The following is a 6140-nucleotide window of genomic DNA, read 5'->3' as shown; positions in this document are numbered from 1 at the left end:
AAATTAAAAGCAGCAAAACTGTTTTTGTAAATGCTTTAGGTAAAAATGAAAAAAAAAAACAAAAAACTTGCCAATTAATTTTTGACTAAATGGCAACTTGTTTCAGATGTTCTTGTATGTTGTATTATAATAATACATCATGTTTCATAAACACTCAATATGTTTTGTAACAAAAATCTTTATTTGTAACTTAACTTACATAAGTAACTTAACTAAAGCTGTTAGATCAATGTAGTGGGGTCTTGAAAAACACAATATCTCTTTCTCAAAAGTAGTGGACACAGTGGACGTATATGGACACAGGAGGTCAAAGCTGTCAAAGGTCAAACAGTTTGTCCAACTAGTTGCTCTGTTCTCCAGAGCTGTGCCTCCACTGAAGCAGCAGCAACAGCGCCCTCTGCTGTGTGTGCAGAGAAGGGAAAAAGCTTACAGCACCTGGTATTCCCAGGCGGTCTCCCATCCAAGTACTAACCAGGCCCGACCCTGCTTAGCTTCCGAGATCGGACGAGATCGGGCGTGTTCAGGGTGGTATGGCCGTAAGCGAGGGCAACAGGGACAAAGACAGTATTTATAAATGTCCATAATCATTGTCATGACATACTTCCACATTTCATAATCTCATCACTGAAACCAGCTCATCTGACAGGCAGCAGTTCAACTTCCACTAGGTGGGGATTTCCCCATTTTATCGCAACATTAAATTTAAGGAAACATTTACAGGTAAGACCAACAGCGAGCATTAGCTACACTGACCAAATGCTAATGTTAGCTACACAGACCTCCTGGGAATACCAGGTGCTGTAAGCTTTTTCTCTTCCAAGGGATACAATATCCAAAACTACTGTAAAACGTTTGTCCAGAGTCCAGACATATCACAATTTTAAAGGTGGTTGTTTTGTTCTCACTTAGTCACAGGTTGAGGAACAAATAACTTGGAGGATGCGGGCATCGATCCCGCTACCTCTCGCATGCTAAGCGAGCGCTCTACCATTTGAGCTAATCCCCCTTCTTAAACAAGCACACGTGACGTCACATCACGGCGGATCCAGCGACTCTATCCATAGCCACTTTGTGAGTGGCTGTGTGGGTTGGATAGTAATCTGAATTATCTTGGTAAATTCCACATCCATAAATAAAAATAATTGGGCTCCCAACTCCACTTTCATCAATTTGCTGCTTAACTCAAACAAAATGGCACAAAAAGCTAGAAATATTTTAAAGGAAGTACACTTTTTCTTACAACTTTTTTTTTTTTTTTTTTAATTTGCAGTCTTACTGAATGGTCCCCTCTGGCAGGTACAAAGCTGTTTTTTACTATTATTAGTTTACTCGGTTGTAAATAAAGAAAATTTAAAAATTGCTGCCACTTCTTACTGAAGTTTATGAGAAATAATAATATTCAGAAATAAAGAACAATATAACACCATGCGCAAGGAAAGTCTTCCACATGTATCTCTGACTGGCTGTTTTTGGGAAACAGCAGGTAACAGACCTTATCAAGTCTTTTGTTGTCTGCTCTGTAGGTCTTATCTGGATATCAGAAATGTTCACTGAGAGAGAGAAAGTTTGTTAACTGTGGATAGTATTTGACTGTTATTATAAATGATTTACCAGGGTTGGGAGGGTTACTTTAAAAATATATTCTAATACAATTACTAATCACCTCTTAAAACATGTAATCAGTAACCTAATCCAAGTATTGCAATGTTAAAATAAAGTAAACTGATTATTTTTAGTTACTTTTGGATTACCTCAATACCACATAGTGAAATTGTTTGGCCAAATATAGTGTTTTATAATAATTGTTAGATTTTTTGTTTGTCCGTTTATTCCTTCTCTTGCAGTAATTATGCATATTTAATTGTCCTTTGTTAAGTAGCTATTCACAGTTAAAGGGATAGTTCACCCAAAAATGAGAATTTGATCATTATCTACTCACCCTCATGCTGACTGAAAGTTTGGTTTAGTTTTTTTTTTAGTCCACAATAAACTGCTGGAGTTTCACAAGAAAACAGCATTGCAGAATCTCCCAAACAATTTTAAGTGAAGTTTTCAAATGGAGAAAAAAAAGCCTCCAAGCTACGGCTCTATGGTGAAGATTCAGACTAAAACATGGTATAAATTATGTCTTTCAAGTCAACTTGGCATGTTGGGCTTTAGGAGACTTGGATTACACCAGACGAGCAGTATAGAGGCTTTTTTTTTTTTTTTTCACTGAAATAGTTTGGGAGATTCTGTAACACTGTTTTCCTGTGAAACTGCAGCAGTGTTTTGAGGACTAAAAAACTAAACCCGACCTTTAATTGGCATGAGGATGAGAAGATAATGCCTGAATTTTAATTTTTGGTTGAGCTATCCCTTTAACTGACACAAACTTATTCTAGTCTGCTCCTGATTTTACCCACACACTATCCTGGTCACCTGCCTCTATAGTCCCCAAATATTTTTCAGTTATTGACAGTTTAGCTATAACTGACTAGAAAAGTTTATTATTTTTTTTAATCATTATAAAATCTTAAGGCAGCCTGTACACTAACTTTTTAAAGTTAGATCAAATAGTTTATTTTCATAGTTAAAGCTGCTGTAGTGAAATGACCAGTGTGCTGGACTGAGTGACATCTAGTGGTGAGCTTGGAGACTGTAAACACTCAGCCTCACCCTCCCCTTCCAAACCTGTAGTGGAAACTACGGCAGCTATGAAACTTGTGGAAAATGCAAAAGGCTGTATCTAGAGCCAGTGTTTGGTTTGTCCATTGTGGGCTACTGTAAAAACGAGATGGCACAACATGGCGGACTCCATGGAAAAGGACCTGCACCCAAAAACAGCTCAGTCAAACAAAAAAATCTGAATGAAAACATACTTCTGAATATTTTATTACATGGCTCTGTTAAATACTTGATTCTGATTGGTCAGTTACCATTACTATGAAGAAGAGGCTGTTGCTATGGAAACTGTTCTGATTATAGACTGTAAAAGGGCAATAAAATCATTTTTAAATCCAGAAAATAATTTTTTTAAATGAATATTTTGTTTCAAATTACTGATTTATTTTGGTAAGTAACTGTATAATAAGTGGGATAATGTCCCCTCTGCTCTGCTTCACCTTTGGGTCCTGCATCACCCTGTCAGGGTTTATTTCTCAATAATGATCTGCTTACTGTACATTATCCCTGACAAATTCCATTTCTGCCAATAAATCCTCTGTAAATCTTACACACTGGACCTTTAAAACATTTTTGCACACAGATAAGCAATGCAGTGGATGAAATGTAGAGAGGGTGTGTTTCTGAAGCTAATTTGCAAAGAAAATCAGGATTAAAAACATCAGATGAAACAGATGAAACAGGTTTCTATCTCAAAGACAAAAAATATAAATGAAAATACTCAAAATTGAGAAGTGGAACTTGGAAAATTCTTTAAGTAATGACTCAAACATCTAATCATAGATAAATCAACAACTTGTTTTAGGTCTAGCATGGAACAAACTGTGTTTTAACTGCTGGGGAAAGCAGCAAATTCTTCAAGCTGAACATACTGTCAGGACATCCTGGTGGCCTCAACATGCATACCAGATACTGTACTGTTGCCCAGTTCCCAGTTACATGTTACTCCCCCTCTCTGTCTCCCCTCATTAACTGACACCTCTCAACCCTCCATTGTTCATTATTAAAGGCAAAAATGCCAGAATGAAAACTTAAAAAAAACAAAACAAAACACAAGGTCATCTGGTTTACTTGTCAGACAGACTTCCTCCTTAAATGTGCATAACTATCAGTCAGAGCAGCGTGGAGGTTTGGGTTGTAGCTGCTGGCTGTTTGTGTGAGAGTGTGAGACGAACCCTCGGGGCCCCATGCAGCAAAATACAGGAATGCACTCTGATCTGGGAGGATTTCTGTGTTAAGACATGATTTATTGGCTTAACAAAGAGTGTTTAACTGTTGCAGAGACAGAGCAGGGATACACATTCAAAAAAAATATAGTCTGAATTAGAAAATTAGGCTGTTCTTCATTTAACTAATGACACCTTCAAGTACTGCCCAAAGCAAATCTGTGAGCTCCAAGAAAACTTCTGCTCCGCATCACCTTTTTAACCTCTGAGCCATCTGTTTTAGACTTTGTGTGGGCTGCTTTGTGTTTAAATGGCTGCATCTTTTTTCTCTTCTTGGTCATGCTGTCAGAAACTTTCCACTTTGGCGGAAATGTGTCATCAACCATAGGACGGATTGTCATTAAATACAGACATTCATGATCCTCACAGGATCAATAACTTCTTTCTGATTTCCCAGAAGACCTATATGTTCATACGGCATGAAAAACAATCTGTATTTTATGTGGTATGTTCTGAATGTAGTCTGGACGTGGGGGTGAATGGGGGAAGGGGTGCAGAGGTTTGGAGAGAATATAAATGTGTGTATTTAGTCACCTTTTATTATTTCTGATATGACATTTGCTAGCTTGTTGAAGGTTTATGTATCAGTGAGTGTATGAGTATATACATATATGTGTATATATATATATATATATATATATATATATATATATATATTTATATTTATTTATATTTCATATATATGTATATATTTTCAGTACCCATGACAAAATAAAATATATACATATATATATATAAATGCAAAAAATAGTGAATAATAAAAGAAAGGACTGAGTAAGTTCATGATAATGCACATGTATGATGTTTGTTGGGAGGACAGCTGTAATTGGTGGAACTCGCAGGAAGTTATGATGATTTGTCAAATTTATGGAAAAGTTGCAGAGTTTGGACAAAATTGAATCATCATTATGATTATTCTTAATGCCCGCCACCTGGGTCGGCTCTCCTCGAAATCAGATGAAACAAGCCTTTGTTTTTCCAGGCACAGTTACAGTAAGTAGCGTGTTAGCCCAAAAACAAGCAGGATGAGATTTTTATTTAGATAATATTATTTTTGATGTTATATTTTGTGGTTATTTCAGGGGAAATGTACCCACTTTTGTCCACAGGGGCCTCCAAAATCAACAAATCATGAAAGGCCCTTGTTGTAGCTTTAAGTACAATGTTTAATGCATGACTTTTACTTGTAACAGAGTATTTATACATTGTGGTAATACTTTTTTTTATTGAAGTAAAAGGTCTGAGTACTTCTACCACTATTGGATGGATTAGTTTGCAGTTTAGTAAAAAGGTTTTATCTCCTGACTTTCCATCTAGTGCCACCACAAGGTCAACATTGTACTTTAATCTTTTTCTTTCTTTCTGTCTTTCTATCTTTCTTCCTTTATTTCTTTCTTTCCTCTTTACTTTGTGGCAAGTCCGTACTCGGCAGTAGAAAGCAGGGCATACTCAACATTCCTAAGGAGTGTCTGAGAGTCAAACTACTCTGACAGGCGGAAGAAGGAAAGAGTCACACACACACACACACACACACACACACACACACACACACACACACACACACACACACACACACAGCCAAGTTTAAACAACCTAACATTATTGATGTGTACATGCAGATAGTCTCTCACTGTGTGTACAGTTATTAAAAGACTTTAGAGGATAAATGTTCAGGCAGTTCACAGAGCAGAGGATGTGGGAAACGCCCGTAACAAGCACAGAAGTACTTATATATGACATCACTTTGCCTGACTCACAGCTGGGATAGTCACCGCATGAAATGCCAGCTTGCCATGAAAGCTGAAACACACCCCGGCTGAACAGATCCGCAAGAAACCGGCCGCCATATTGGATCATTAGATACGTTTCATTCATTTGAGTAATGGGAGCTTTTGAGCCTAAATGTCCGAGTAACTTACGCAGTAACATTTGCCCTTTCTGTCAATCTAAGATACGCCCTTTTACCGGTCGTTTCTAGGAGGGAACCCTTGGCTTGCTAAACTATCGCGAGATTTGTGAGAGTTGTTTATTAATTGTGTGGTTTATATTAAATAATTATATCTGACGATGTGTGGTTGAAATATGTGCAGGTTTGGGAGGAGAAAACATTTGGTTAGGGTGAGGGAAAGGTCACTGGTTTGTTAAAATGATCACTCTCGCGAGATCTTCCGTGGGTCTGGGGATCCCTTCTATACACGACCCCATTTACCTCTCGATGTGTGCCATGACAGCCAATCACATTCAGGTGCT

The 6140-nt window shown here is 37.5% G+C and overlaps 2 non-coding genes across 2 annotated transcripts; both read right to left on the bottom strand.

Annotated features, from left to right (window-relative positions):
* Positions 1–423: 423 nt before the first annotated feature.
* On the bottom strand, positions 424–542 carry LOC146314716 (5S ribosomal RNA). Its single transcript, XR_014771976.1, has one exon. It is a non-coding gene; the product is annotated as a 5S ribosomal RNA (ribosomal RNA).
* A 391-nt stretch (positions 543–933) lies between these two features.
* Positions 934–1006, bottom strand: trnaa-agc (transfer RNA alanine (anticodon AGC)). Its single transcript has one exon. It is a non-coding gene; the product is annotated as a tRNA-Ala (tRNA).
* Between the last annotated feature and the right edge of the window lie 5134 nt (positions 1007–6140).

This window comes from Lutjanus erythropterus, chromosome 15 (assembly GCF_056507025.1).
Source record: "Lutjanus erythropterus isolate fLutEry1 chromosome 15, fLutEry1.hap2, whole genome shotgun sequence".
NCBI classification, from domain to species: domain Eukaryota; kingdom Metazoa; phylum Chordata; class Actinopteri; order Lutjaniformes; family Lutjanidae; genus Lutjanus; species Lutjanus erythropterus.
This window is presented reverse-complemented; position numbering and strand designations above follow the sequence as displayed.